At 49.0% G+C, this 14,250-nt stretch overlaps 11 non-coding genes across 11 annotated transcripts; all 11 read left to right on the forward strand.

Moving 5' to 3' along the window:
• The first annotated feature begins 283 nt into the window (after positions 1-283).
• Positions 284-356, forward strand: TRNAK-UUU. The gene has a single exon. It is a non-coding gene; the product is annotated as a tRNA-Lys (tRNA).
• Positions 357-6,077: 5,721 nt separating this feature from the next.
• TRNAK-UUU lies at positions 6,078-6,150 on the forward strand. The gene has a single exon. It is a non-coding gene; the product is annotated as a tRNA-Lys (tRNA).
• A 559-nt stretch (positions 6,151-6,709) lies between these two features.
• On the forward strand, positions 6,710-6,782 carry TRNAK-UUU. Its single transcript has one exon. It is a non-coding gene; the product is annotated as a tRNA-Lys (tRNA).
• A 552-nt stretch (positions 6,783-7,334) lies between these two features.
• On the forward strand, positions 7,335-7,407 carry TRNAK-UUU. The gene has a single exon. It is a non-coding gene; the product is annotated as a tRNA-Lys (tRNA).
• Positions 7,408-7,966: 559 nt separating this feature from the next.
• Positions 7,967-8,039, forward strand: TRNAK-UUU. Its single transcript has one exon. It is a non-coding gene; the product is annotated as a tRNA-Lys (tRNA).
• A 560-nt stretch (positions 8,040-8,599) lies between these two features.
• On the forward strand, positions 8,600-8,672 carry TRNAK-UUU. Its single transcript has one exon. It is a non-coding gene; the product is annotated as a tRNA-Lys (tRNA).
• A 540-nt stretch (positions 8,673-9,212) lies between these two features.
• Positions 9,213-9,285, forward strand: TRNAK-UUU. Its single transcript has one exon. It is a non-coding gene; the product is annotated as a tRNA-Lys (tRNA).
• Positions 9,286-9,845: 560 nt separating this feature from the next.
• TRNAK-UUU lies at positions 9,846-9,918 on the forward strand. The gene has a single exon. It is a non-coding gene; the product is annotated as a tRNA-Lys (tRNA).
• A 559-nt stretch (positions 9,919-10,477) lies between these two features.
• On the forward strand, positions 10,478-10,550 carry TRNAK-UUU. The gene has a single exon. It is a non-coding gene; the product is annotated as a tRNA-Lys (tRNA).
• Positions 10,551-11,102: 552 nt separating this feature from the next.
• On the forward strand, positions 11,103-11,175 carry TRNAK-UUU. Its single transcript has one exon. It is a non-coding gene; the product is annotated as a tRNA-Lys (tRNA).
• Positions 11,176-11,735: 560 nt separating this feature from the next.
• TRNAK-UUU lies at positions 11,736-11,808 on the forward strand. Its single transcript has one exon. It is a non-coding gene; the product is annotated as a tRNA-Lys (tRNA).
• The last annotated feature ends 2,442 nt before the right edge of the window (positions 11,809-14,250 follow it).

Below are 14,250 nucleotides of genomic sequence, written 5' to 3' on the forward strand. Positions count from 1 at the left end.
TTTTGGCCTGCGTTTCTTCTGCTGGACCTGGCATCATGAGGCTAAAGGTGAACTGTCTTTATTTGTAACCCAGTCACTGATTAAGAATACTGGAAGCGTCTTGGTCCAGGGTTAAGGAAGCCTTTGGGGCGGTGTCTTTTTGCAAGGCCCTTGTTTCCGGTGAAAGAGCATTGACCTATAGGTAAAACTAAGCCAGAAACCTCAGATTAAAAGAATGCACTTTTTACACCATAGATGTCAAGATTCAAGCAGCTTGGACTGCTCTGGAGGTAGAGCTTTCAGAGCCCGGATAGCTCAGTCGGTAGAGCATCAGACTTTTAATCTGAGGGTCCAGGGTTCAAGTCCCTGTTCGGGCGCTGCCTTTAAACTACCTGTGAGGTCCTTGAGCTGACGATAGGGCAGTCTTTATGCACATCTGCCAGGAATGCTCACTGGACCAAAGAGTTAAAAATGTCCTAGGACGCCAACTCCCCCCTCTAGGCTCTTGGAATCTGCGCCAGAAATAAAGATGGCTGAAGGTGATTGCTAGAACAACTGTTTGGCAGCTTACCTGGGCTCAAGTAAACAATCTGTGGTTGGGACTCGCCACTCGTTCTTCACTTGCCTATAATCCAGAGTGGATTCTACCTTGTTTTTAGAGTGGATTCTACCTTGTTTTTTGGCCTGCGTTTCCTCGCTGGACCTGGCATCATGAGGCTAAAGGTGAACTGTCTTTATTTGTAACCCAGTCACTGATTAAGAATACTGGAAGCGTCTTGGTCCAGGGTTAAGGAAGCCTTTGGGGCGGTGTCTTTTTGCAAGGCCCTTGTTTCCGGTGAAAGAGCATTGACCTATAGGTAAAACTAAGCCAGAAACCTCAGATTAAAAGAATGCACTTTTTCCACCATAGATGTCAAGATTCAAGCAGCTTGGACTGCTCTGGAGGTAGAGCTTTCAGAGCCCGGATAGCTCAGTCAGTAGAGCATCAGACTTTTAATCTGAGGGTCCAGGCTTCAAGTCCCTGTTCGGGCGCTGCCTTTAAACTACCTGTGAGGTCCTTGAGCTGACGATAGGGCAGTCTTTATGCACATCTGCCAGGAATGCTCACTGGACCAAAGAGTTAAAAATGTCCTAGGACACACCGGATAGCTAGGTCCTGTATGCCCCTCGCGACCAGGTTGGCCTTGCTTTCCCTAACGTTGCCAAATACTACTTGTAGTCAGAGTCTTCGAGTATGAAACTGTGATAACCCTAACACCCAAGGCCTGAGGTGTGCCTTGGCCTAGCTGGTCGGTATGCCTGAGAAGAGGGCAAAAATACACATGTTTAGGTATAGAAGGGTAGAGAACAAACCGTCCAGTGGCGTAACGTGTACCTGGAAGGCAACCGTATACGTATCCACTATGACAGGAGAACCCACCGACCCATGACTTTGTGACAGAAGGAAACCCCCTATAGAACCTGCGAACCGCTCAGAACTAAATGACCCAAGAAGATGGATCAAGCCTGATGCCCGAGACAACCCCACCACAAGAATTAACTGCTTGTGACAAGAGGATGCATGGGGGAAATGGAGCAAGGGCCAAGCGGATTGAAATCCTTCTTACTACTTAGCCGCTCAGTGGCCTCTTGGTGTACCCTCTATGCCTATAATCGATGGACGCAAATTGAAAAATTGTGGCTAGCGCCCAATCACCCTGACTCCATGCTGTGGAGTCCCGACACATCGCTCAGCCCATCACAACTCCTAGACCTATGGTATTATTGCGAACCTTGTGGCAGCGCGCTAAACTGCAATATCCCCTCACTTCCTCCGCCTCCCTGGTCACCTCCTTTTTATTTACGCCTAGTATCCCAGACAGCTTGACCTGGCAGATGTCCCACTTCTGGAGAGATAGGGCCTTATTTCGCTTCGGTCAATTGGTGGATACTAGAACCAGAACCCTACGGTCTTTCCAAGACCTGAAAGAGGCTTTTGATTCGCCCAAACAGGCTTTTTTTAGTTATTTACAAATCCGTCATTTTGCTCAATCTCTAGTAACGAATCTTCAATTCTCCCCTTTAACTGAGTTTGAGAGAATCTGTTTGGAAGGGTCATCCCCCAAAGGTATGATCTCGCGCACCTACCGGCTCCTGAAACAGGACATGTCACCTACTGGGCCTCGGCATGTCTACATGCGCAAGTGGGAGGGGGCCTTGGGTGAGGATATACCCATGCAGGCATGGCAGCTTATATGGTCGCAGGCCTCTAAGAGCTCCATCTGTACGCTCTATAAAGAGAACCATTATAAAATTATGTTTCATTGGTACCAATGAGAAATCCAGGAGAAATCCAGAAATATTTTAAGACCCTACAGGAGTTACCCCCGGATTCCGGCCTACCTGAGCCACGAGGTCCCGCACAACCGGACGGAGAAACTCCATGAGAACAGATACTGGAAGCTGGAGGATCGGAGGACTGGATGACCTTTCCACACCAGCCCCCAGAGAATAATTTACAAAGCGACATGTCATCCGCTCAGACCCCGGAGCTCGCTGGCCTACATCCGGACGTGAGAGCCATACTGCAAGCCTTACCAACCAGAACCGACATTGAGGCCCTGATCCTCTGCCTAGAGGAAACCCACAGGCGAGACATCCAGGAGGTACGGGGGGAGGTCTCGACACTGAACGACCGGGTCACCTTGGGAGAGGAAACTGTTTCCTCGTTGGCGGACCGCGTGGCGGCGTTGGAGCAAGCCCGGGACCGTCACCAGGAGGCCACCATCTCGTTACAGCTCCACCTGGAGGATGTGGAAGACAGGAGCTGCCGCAATAACCTGCGGCTCCGTGGCATCCCCGAACCCGAAGAGGGGGAAGATGTAGGGGCCAAGGTCCTGAGCATCTTCAGGCTGGTCCTGGAAGACCCGGAGGCGGAGGTAGTGGTGGACAGAGCGCACAGGGCGCTGGGGCCCAAACCGGCGGATCAAGACAGGCCGCGGGACGTGGTATGCCGCCTGCACCGATATGGTCAGAAGGAAGACATCCTGCGGCGGGCATGGGACCTGGGAGACCTCGAGGTGGACGGGGCCCAAGTACGTATCCTCCCGGACCTCTCAAGGGCGACTCTACGCCGAAGAGCCATGCTACGGCCTGTGCTGGACCTGGCCAGGCAAACGGGTCACACGTATCGCTGGGGCTACCCGCTGGCAGTCACCTTTCGTAAGGACAACACTGCCTTCTCGCTCCAGACCGTCGCAGATCTACCCGCCCTGTTCAGATACTTGGGTGCAGAACCGATACAGGTGCCGGACTGGCTACAGTTCATCCCCCGCCAAACCGGCCGTTCCGGCGCTGCGGCCTATCGGGGCCCCCAGATGCAGAGGCCTCAGGAGACGCCATTCTGCGCGAGGTGGAGCGGGACGTGAGTAGGCCGTAGGCCATACAATTGACTTCCCCCCTTTTCTCTGTTTATCACTGCCCGCAAGTTGCCCGCACTGCGGAGACCCCCAGAGATCCGTTACGATACCCCTTGATGACCCCCGACCCCCCCCGATGTACTGTGTAATGGCTATATGCACTGTGACTCCCTTGGGGTTTGATCCCCACTACCCCCCCCTTCCCGGCCCCCCTTTTTCGCCTCCCTCTGCCCCCCCATTTCGGATACCCGGCGGGTGGATGGCGCCGGACCTCTGTGCCTGATAATCCCCCTCCCTGACTGACCACGAACTGGGGATGCCCCCCCTTGATGATCCCTGCAACATGGCAGACTCAGTTGGCCCGGATGTGGGGACTCCCGGCCGGGATGCCCTCGTCGACACTCTGGGGGGATCCCCCACCAGTTGGCCTGGGTTATGTGATGCGGAGCCACCGCAGGGGATGTATATGCTTCCCTGGAGGAAAACTGCCACGTGTGGGGTCAGGAGGTTGACATGGACTGTGGCGCCTGGTGGGGGGGGGGCGGGAGAACCGTTGCTGCTGGAGACGCAGGGTCCGGTGGTCAGGAAACTGGCAACTGGCATCCCCAGGGTTTTGAGGCCTTGGTTCTGGGATGGGGGGCTCCCTCGCGGACGTTGGGGCTTTGTTGGGGGGGGAGGGATTCCCGAGGGGCCTAAGAAGGAAAGTCTGGGGACACCCCCTCTGGGGACCCCTGGGCGACACAGGGACGCTTCACTTTGCCATGGTCCCTCCTGAGGCTGCAGGGCTTGACTCTGTGAAGAGGCAACCATGGATGTTATATAAGGGACCATTCATACCTACCTCTCGGCCTATTGCCCGGTCCCCGGGAGGGGGGCTGGCCTGGCATGGAGTTGGCGGGGTGGGGAGCGGGTTCTGGGTTGGAGAAACGGGCAGTATCTGTCACAGAGGGTTGGGGATTTTGATCTCATGGCCTTATGGGTAACGTAACGTCCCAATTGCATTGTTTGCACTGTTTGCATTGTTCTGTTCTCTGCACTTAAATGTTTTAGTTAATGAAAGTCCTGCAGTTATGGATACATATAGTATATGATGTCGGTTATAGATTTGACCTTTTTTCATAATACATGTTTTGGCCGGGGATGGGTGGAGAGGGTCGGGGGCTCGCTCTCGATCTCTGTTTAGCCCACCTTCCCCACTTAGGACGACACTCGGTCCTCGGGATACTCCCGAAGAGTGTATACAGCCGATTTTGGCTGCCTTAGTATTCTTTGTCTGGAGGCCCCACCTGGAGCCTGCCATCTGAATTTGCTTTCCTCTTCTATCTACTCTCCCTCTTCCTTTTCTACCCACTACCCAACTCTACCTTTCCCACTCCTCTTCCCCACTTCAATAGCCTCGGGCGTCGTGTACGCGGCCCAAACCTTAGCGCCGGTCAGCTATTCCTGATCCCCCACTTCTAAACCCCCCCCTCCTGCTGCACGAGCATGGACATCCTTACCGTGATTTCGCTTAATGTGAAGGGCCTGAACACGCCCGAAAAAAGCCGTATGGTGTTACAAGACATGCGACGCACAGGAAACGCACTTTAAAGAAAGTAGACTACCATTCTTGCAAAACAGATTTTACCCGATAGCACATCATTCTCAGTACTCAGAGGCCAAATCTAGGGGAGTGTCTATTTTGATCTCGGCGAGAGTGCCGTGGACGCCCATGGATGCCCTGACGGACAGGGAGGGGCGCTTCCTCTTCCTGAAGGGCAAGGTAGGAGACAAGACGGTGACACTCGCTAACTTTTACGCCCCAAATACCCAACAGGACGTCTTTCTTAGGAAACGGCTGAGACAGCTTGGCCACTTCACAGAGGGCCAATTGATAGTGGGGGAGGACCTGAACGTTGCCCTAATTCCGACCGAAGACACATCCACGGGAACATCAGCCCTGATGCGTGACACTCTCAAACAGATTGACGCCTCCCTGCACAACATGCAATTAGTTGACGCCTGGCGGCTCCTACACCCTGGAGACAGGGATTACACCTTTTCTTCTAAGCCCCACCAGATGTATTAGAGACTCGACTATTTTCTGCTACCCCACGGACAACTAGACGCGATTCGGGAGGCCACTATCAGGTCGATTACGTGGTCGGACCACGCCCCGATCACTCTGAAGTACTCAATTTTTGACAAGACGAGAGATCAGAGACCAGTATGGAGGTTGAATGAGAGTCTCCTACAGAATACCGAAGTTATGACAGAGGTGGTGAGAGAGCTGGGACACTACTTCTCCACCAACACAACACCTGACAGCAGCGTGGGGGTAGTGTGGGAAGCCCATAATGCGGTAGTACGTGGACTTTTGATCAAACACGGCGCGCGCCTCAAAAAGGAACGTATGGCACAACTGATTCTACCTTGTTTTTTGGCCTGCATTTCCTCTGCTGGACCTGGCATCATGAGGCTAAAGGTGAACTGTCTTTATTTGTAACCCAGTCACTGATTAAGAATACTGGAAGCGTCTTGGTCCAGGGTTAAGGAAGCCTTTGGGGCGGTGTCTTTTTGCAAGGCCCTTGTTTCCGGTGAAAGAGCATTGACCTATAGGTAAAACTAAGCCAGAAACCTCAGATTAAAAGAATGCACTTTTTCTACCATAGATGTCAAGATTCAAGCAGCTTGGACTGCTCTGGAGGTAGAGCTTTCAGAGCCTGGATAGCTCAGTCGGTAGAGCATCAGACTTTTAATCTGAGGGTCCAGGGTTCAAGTCCCTGTTCGGGCGCTGCCTTTAAACTACCTGTGAGGTCCTTGAGCTGACGATAGGGCAGTCTTTATGCACATCTGCCAGGAATGCTCACTGGACCAAAGAGTTAAAAATGTCCTAGGACGCCAACTCCCCCCTCTAGGCTCTTGGAATCTGCGCCAGAAATAAAGATGGCTGAAGGTGATTGCTAGAACAACTGTTTGGCAGCTTACCTGGGCTCAAGTAAACAATCTGTGGTTGGAACTCGCCACTCGTTCTTCACTTGCCTATAATCCAGAGTGGATTCTACCTTGTTTTTTGGCCTGCGTTTCCTCTGCTGGACCTGGCATCATGAGGCTAAAGGTGAACTGTCTTTATTTGTAACCCAGTCACTGATTAAGAATACTGGAAGCGTCTTGGTCCAGGGTTAAGGAAGCCTTTGGGGCGGTGTCTTTTTGCAAGGCCCTTGTTTCCGGTGAAAGAGCATTGACCTATAGGTAAAACTAAGCCAGAAACCTCAGATTAAAAGAATGCACTTTTCCACCATAGATGTCAAGATTCAAGCAGCTTGGACTGCTCTGGAGGTAGAGCTTTCAGAGCCCGGATAGCTCAGTCGGTAGAGCATCAGACTTTTAATCTGAGGGTCCAGGGTTCAAGTCCCTGTTCGGGCGCTGCCTTTAAACTACCTGTGAGGTCCTTGAGCTGACGATAGGGCAGTCTTTATGCACATCTGCCAGGAATGCTCACTGGACCAAAGAGTTAAAAATGTCCTAGGACGCCAACTCCCCCCTCTAGGCTCTTGGAATCTGCGCCAGAAATAAAGATGGCTGAAGGTGATTGCTAGAACAACTGTTTGGCAGCTTACCTGGGCTCCAGTAAACAATCTGTGGTTGGCACTCGCCACTCGTTCTTCACTTGCCAGAGTGGATTCTACCTTGTTTTTTGGCCTGCGTTTCCTCTGCTGGACCTGGCATCATGAGGCTAAAGGTGAACTGTCTTTATTTGTAACCCAGTCACTGATTAAGAATACTGGAAGCGTCTTGGTCCAGGGTTAAGGAAGCCTTTGGGGCGGTGTCTTTTTGCAAGGCCCTTGTTTCCGGTGAAAGAGCATTGACCTATAGGTAAAACTAAGCCAGAAACCTCAGATTAAAAGAATGCTCTTTTTCCACCATAGATGTCAAGATTCAAGCAGCTTGGACTGCTCTGGAGGTAGAGCTTTCAGAGCCCGGATAGCTCAGTCGGTAGAGCATCAGACTTTTAATCTGAGGGTCCAGGGTTCAAGTCCCTGTTCGGGCGCTGCCTTTAAACTACCTGTGAGGTCCTTGAGCTGACGATAGGGCAGTCTTTATGCACATCTGCCAGGAATGCTCACTGGACCAAAGAGTTAAAAATGTCCTAGGACGCCAACTCCCCCCTCTAGGCTCTTGGAATCTGCGCCAGAAATAAAGATGGCTGAAGGTGATTGCTAGAACAACTGTTTGGCAGCTTACCTGGGCTCAAGTAAACAATCTGTGGTTGGACTCGCCACTCGTTCTTCACTTGCCTATAATCCAGAGTGGATTCTACCTTGTTTTTTGGCCTGCGTTTCCTCTGCTGGACCTGGCATCATGAGGCTAAAGGTGAACTGTCTTTATTTGTAACCCAGTCACTGATTAAGAATACTGGAAGCGTCTTGGTCCAGGGTTAAGGAAGCCTTTGGGGCGGTGTCTTTTTGCAAGGCCCTTGTTTCCGGTGAAAGAGCATTGACCTATAGGTAAAACTAAGCCAGAAACCTCAGATTAAAAGAATGCTCTTTTTCCACCATAGATGTCAAGATTCAAGCAGCTTGGACTGCTCTGGAGGTAGAGCTTTCAGAGCCCGGATAGCTCAGTCGGTAGAGCATCAGACTTTTAATCTGAGGGTCCAGGGTTCAAGTCCCTGTTCGGGCGCTGCCTTTAAACTACCTGTGAGGTCCTTGAGCTGACGATAGGGCAGTCTTTATGCACATCTGCCAGGAATGCTCACTGGACCAAAGAGTTAAAAATGTCCTAGGACGCCAACTCCCCCCTCTAGGCTCTTGGAATCTGCGCCAGAAATAAAGATGGCTGAAGGTGATTGCTAGAACAACTGTTTGGCAGCTTACCTGGGCTCAAGTAAACAATCTGTGGTTGGGACTCGCCACTCGTTCTTCACTTGCCTATAATCCAGAGTGGATTCTACCTTGTTTTTTGGCCTGCGTTTCCTCTGCTGGACCTGGCATCATGAGGCTAAAGGTGAACTGTCTTTATTTGTAACCCAGTCACTGATTAAGAATACTGGAAGCGTCTTGGTCCAGGGTTAAGGAAGCCTTTGGGGCGGTGTCTTTTTGCAAGGCCCTTGTTTCCGGTGAAAGAGCATTGACCTATAGGTAAAACTAAGCCAGAAACCTCAGATTAAAAGAATGCTCTTTTTCCACCATAGATGTCAAGATTCAAGCAGCTTGGACTGCTCTGGAGGTAGAGCTTTCAGAGCCCGGATAGCTCAGTCGGTAGAGCATCAGACTTTTAATCTGAGGGTCCAGGGTTCAAGTCCCTGTTCGGGCGCTGCCTTTAAACTACCTGTGAGGTCCTTGAGCTGACGATAGGGCAGTCTTTATGCACATCTGCCAGGAATGCTCACTGGACCAAAGAGTTAAATATGTCCTAGGACGCCAACTCCCCCCTCTCGGCTCTTGGAATCTGCGCCAGAAATAAAGATGGCTGAAGGTGATTGCTAGAACAACTGTTTGGGCTCCAGTAAACAATCTGTGGTTGGCACTCGCCACTCGTTCTTCACTTGCCAGAGTGGATTCTACCTTGTTTTTTGGCCTGCGTTTCCTCTGCTGGACCTGGCATCATGAGGCTAAAGGTGAACTGTCTTTATTTGTAACCCAGTCACTGATTAAGAATACTGGAAGCGTCTTGGTCCAGGGTTAAGGAAGCCTTTGGGGCGGTGTCTTTTTGCAAGGCCCTTGTTTCCGGTGAAAGAGCATTGACCTATAGGTAAAACTAAGCCAGAAACCTCAGATTAAAAGAATGCTCTTTTTCCACCATAGATGTCAAGATTCAAGCAGCTTGGACTGCTCTGGAGGTAGAGCTTTCAGAGCCCGGATAGCTCAGTCGGTAGAGCATCAGACTTTTAATCTGAGGGTCCAGGGTTCAAGTCCCTGTTCGGGCGCTGCCTTTAAACTACCTGTGAGGTCCTTGAGCTGACGATAGGGCAGTCTTTATGCACATCTGCCAGGAATGCTCACTGGACCAAAGAGTTAAAAATGTCCTAGGACGCCAACTCCCCCCTCTAGGCTCTTGGAATCTGCGCCAGAAATAAAGATGGCTGAAGGTGATTGCTAGAACAACTGTTTGGCAGCTTACCTGGGCTCAAGTAAACAATCTGTGGTTGGAACTCGCCACTCGTTCTTCACTTGCCTATAATCCAGAGTGGATTCTACATTGTTTTTTGGCCTGCGTTTCCTCTGCTGGACCTGGCATCATGAGGCTAAAGGTGAACTGTCTTTATTTGTAACCCAGTTACTGATTAAGAATACTGGAAGCGTCTTGGTCCAGGGTTAAGGAAGCCTTTGGGGCGGTGTCTTTTTGCAAGGCCCTTGTTTCCGGTGAAAGAGCATTGACCTATAGGTAAAACTAAGCCAGAAACCTCAGATTAAAAGAATGCACTTTTTCCACCATAGATGTCAAGATTCAAGCAGCTTGGACTGCTCTGGAGGTAGAGCTTTCAGAGCCCGGATAGCTCAGTCGGTAGAGCATCAGACTTTTAATCTGAGGGTCCAGGGTTCAAGTCCCTGTTCGGGTGCTGCCTTTAAACTACCTGTGAGGTCCTTGAGCTGACGATAGGGCAGTCTTTATGCACATCTGCCAGGAATGCTCACTGGACCAAAGAGTTAAAAATGTCCTAGGACGCCAACTCCCCCCTCTAGGCTCTTGGAATCTGCGCCAGAAATAAAGATGGCTGAAGGTGATTGCTAGAACAACTGTTTGGCAGCTTACCTGGGCTCAAGTAAACAATCTGTGGTTGGAACTCGCCACTCGTTCTTCACTTGCCTATAATCCAGAGTGGATTCTACATTGTTTTTTGGCCTGCGTTTCCTCTGCTGGACCTGGCATCATGAGGCTAAAGGTGAACTGTCTTTATTTGTAACCCAGTTACTGATTAAGAATACTGGAAGCGTCTTGGTCCAGGGTTAAGGAAGCCTTTGGGGCGGTGTCTTTTTGCAAGGCCCTTGTTTCCGGTGAAAGAGCATTGACCTATAGGTAAAACTAAGCCAGAAACCTCAGATTAAAAGAATGCACTTTTCCACCATAGATGTCAAGATTCAAGCAGCTTGGACTGCTCTGGAGGTAGAGCTTTCAGAGCCCGGATAGCTCAGTCGGTAGAGCATCAGACTTTTAATCTGAGGGTCCAGGGTTCAAGTCCCTGTTCGGGCGCTGCCTTTAAACTACCTGTGAGGTCCTTGAGCTGACGATAGGGCAGTCTTTATGCACATCTGCCAGGAATGCTCACTGGACCAAAGAGTTAAAAATGTCCTAGGACGCCAACTCCCCCCTCTAGGCTCTTGGAATCTGCGCCAGAAATAAAGATGGCTGAAGGTGATTGCTAGAACAACTGTTTGGCAGCTTACCTGGGCTCCAGTAAACAATCTGTGGTTGGGACTCGCCACTCGTTCTTCACTTGCCAGAGTGGATTCTACCTTGTTTTTTGGCCTGCGTTTCCTCTGCTGGACCTGGCATCATGAGGCTAAAGGTGAACTGTCTTTATTTGTAACCCAGTCACTGATTAAGAATACTGGAAGCGTCTTGGTCCAGGGTTAAGGAAGCCTTTGGGGCGGTGTCTTTTTGCAAGGCCCTTGTTTCCGGTGAAAGAGCATTGACCTATAGGTAAAACTAAGCCAGAAACCTCAGATTAAAAGAATGCTCTTTTTCCACCATAGATGTCAAGATTCAAGCAGCTTGGACTGCTCTGGAGGTAGAGCTTTCAGAGCCCGGATAGCTCAGTCGGTAGAGCATCAGACTTTTAATCTGAGGGTCCAGGGTTCAAGTCCCTGTTCGGGCGCTGCCTTTAAACTACCTGTGAGGTCCTTGAGCTGACGATAGGGCAGTCTTTATGCACATCTGCCAGGAATGCTCACTGGACCAAAGAGTTAAAAATGTCCTAGGACGCCAACTCCCCCCTCTAGGCTCTTGGAATCTGCGCCAGAAATAAAGATGGCTGAAGGTGATTGCTAGAACAACTGTTTGGCAGCTTACCTGGGCTCCAGTAAACAATCTGTGGTTGGGACTCGCCACTCGTTCTTCACTTGCCTATAATCCAGAGTGGATTCTACCTTGTTTTTTGGCCTGCGTTTCCTCTGCTGGACCTGGCATCATGAGGCTAAAGGTGAACTGTCTTTATTTGTAACCCAGTCACTGATTAAGAATACTGGAAGCGTCTTGGTCCAGGGTTAAGGAAGCCTTTGGGGCGGTGTCTTTTTGCAAGGCCCTTGTTTCCGGTGAAAGAGCATTGACCTATAGGTAAAACTAAGCCAGAAACCTCAGATTAAAAGAATGCTCTTTTTCTACCATAGATGTCAAGATTCAAGCAGCTTGGACTGCTCTGGAGGTAGAGCTTTCAGAGCCCGGATAGCTCAGTCGGTAGAGCATCAGACTTTTAATCTGAGGGTCCAGGGTTCAAGTCCCTGTTCGGGCGCTGCCTTTAAACTACCTGTGAGGTCCTTGAGCTGACGATAGGGCAGTCTTTATGCACATCTGCCAGGAATGCTCACTGGACCAAAGAGTTAAAAATGTCCGCTCATCACTTTATTTATTCATACCACTTGATTTTGTTGTTAGCACATTTAGATTCGAGCAGCAGTTTCGATTGATTGCACGTTTATTTATTTATTTATTTTTCATTTATTTTAACTATTGGCTAGCGCTTTAGTTTTTATTTTTATTTGTTTTGCTGTCTGTGCACATGTTCAGAAGATTACACCTCACTTTCTGTCCCAATGACAAATGTTTTTTTGAAAATTTGGGTTTTTTAGTGAAACAAGGACTGGTGATAAAGCATCAGTGGAGAGGAGACACCTCTTACAGAAGAGAATTTCCCTTCCTAGGGGTAGATTTCCTCTCACTTCCTGTTGTCTCCTTCCTTTTGCAAGTAGGAGTCATTTGTAAGTTGGATGTTTAAAAGTAGGTGCCTGCCGTATTTACTCTGTAGAAATTTGGGCCTTAGGTGTTGGTGTTGCCACAACACTGTAAGCCCTCACAGTTAGTCTTGGTGGGCGCTGGAACGCCCTGCTGTGAACTATTATATTAAGAATTGTAATTACATGCCATTGTTGAACAGTGGTAGAAAAATTGGGCTTTTGGTGGTGGTTAGGGATAAGCCGAACACCCCCCCCCCCCCGTTCGGTTCGCACCAGAACCTTCAAACTGACTGAACGTTCCCGCAAACTTTTAGAACCCCATTGAAGTCTATGGGACTCGAACGTTCGCATTCAAAAGTGCTCATTTTAAAGGCTAATATGCAAGTTTTTGTCGTAAAACGGGTTTGAGAACCTGGGTCTTGCCCCAGGGAACATGTATCAATGGAAAAAAAAGTTTTAAAAACGGTTGTTTTTTCTTGAGCAGTGATTTTAATGATGCTTAAAGTGAAAAAAAAATTTAAATCCCTTTAACCACTTCCCACCCGGTCAATAAACAATTGACGTCTGGGAAGTGGTTGTGAAATCCTGACTGGACGTCTATTGACGTCCTGCAGGATTTCATGCATCTCCGATCTCGGTAAAGAGCAGAGTGTCCAATCACGGCTGATCACGATGTAAACAGGAAGAGCCATTGATGGCTCTTCCTCACTTGCGTCTGACAGACGCGAGTAGAGGAGAGCCGATCGGCGGCTCTCCTGACAGGGGGGATTGCGCTGATTGTTTATCAGCGCAGCCCCCCCTTCGGATGCTTACACTGGACCACCAGGGAAGCCCACACTGGACCACCAGGGAAGGGCAGAAAAAAAGGCAAAAAAAGGGCAGTAAAAAAAAAAAAAAAAAGAGCAGTAAAAAAAATTAGGAAAATAGATACCCCTCAGTGTCCATCAGTGCCACCCCTTTATATATAAAAATAAAACGTGTGTAAATAAAAATAATATCACAAAAATAAAAATGCATGCTAACAAAAGCACCATGCATTTTGATGCAGCGGCATTAAATTTTTTTTTTAAAAAAGGCCCATGCACTTTGGTGCTATTGAGGGGTGGCAGGCAGTTCATTTTCATATTAATATGCTGTTCTGCAGCAAGGCACATACTCTGTGCGTGTAAATAGAAAAAAATCACAAAAAATGCATGCTAACAAAAGCACCATGCATTTTTTTGAGAATAGTCACTCAGCATAACAGGATGGTCACTCAGCATCAGCATAGGCAGTCTTGAAGGGATCTGACATTTAAAAAAAAATTGTTCGGTTACATCAGCATCAGGTGCTTGGTAGCTGGTGGTGATCCAAGACTGATTTATTTTTATGAAGGTCAGTCGATCGACTGAGTCGGTGGACAGGCGCACCCTGTGATCAGTTACAAAGCCTCCAGCAGCACTGAATGTGCATTCCGAAAGAATGCTGGATGCAGGACAAGCCAGTAGCTCAATTGCATACTGTGCAAGCTCTGGCCAGTGATCCATCCTCAAGACCAGGGGTGGGCAATTATTTTTTCGATGGGGCCACATGAGAAACTAAAAATATTTTGGAGGGCCGGGCCAAAAGGCTAAACTCAATACTGCATAAAATCAATTGTATTTCTTTATAAAAAGCAGTAAATATCATTGTTGGACAACTGGTACGAGTACTTGTTATAGTTAAACAATGAAAAAGTGAGGTTGCCTTACAAGAAAACATTTTTAATTTATTAAACAAAATTTCCCAAAACAATGAACATTTTTCACTATTTGTGACTCATATTAGTGAAAATTTCCAGAGAGGATCAGAGACTGCGGACATGATACCAGAGAGGATCAGAGACTGCAGACATGATACTAGAGAGGATCAGAGACTGCAGACATTGTCCCCATAAAGTCCTGCCAAACGACAATGTATGCCGTGTCATAAATTATGGTTTATGTATGTCTTATTGTCTTAGTGATTGATTCACATCACAA

The sequence above is a fragment of the Rana temporaria genome, chromosome 3 (genome assembly GCF_905171775.1).
Source record: "Rana temporaria chromosome 3, aRanTem1.1, whole genome shotgun sequence".
In the NCBI taxonomy this organism is placed as follows: Eukaryota; Metazoa; Chordata; class Amphibia; order Anura; family Ranidae; genus Rana; species Rana temporaria.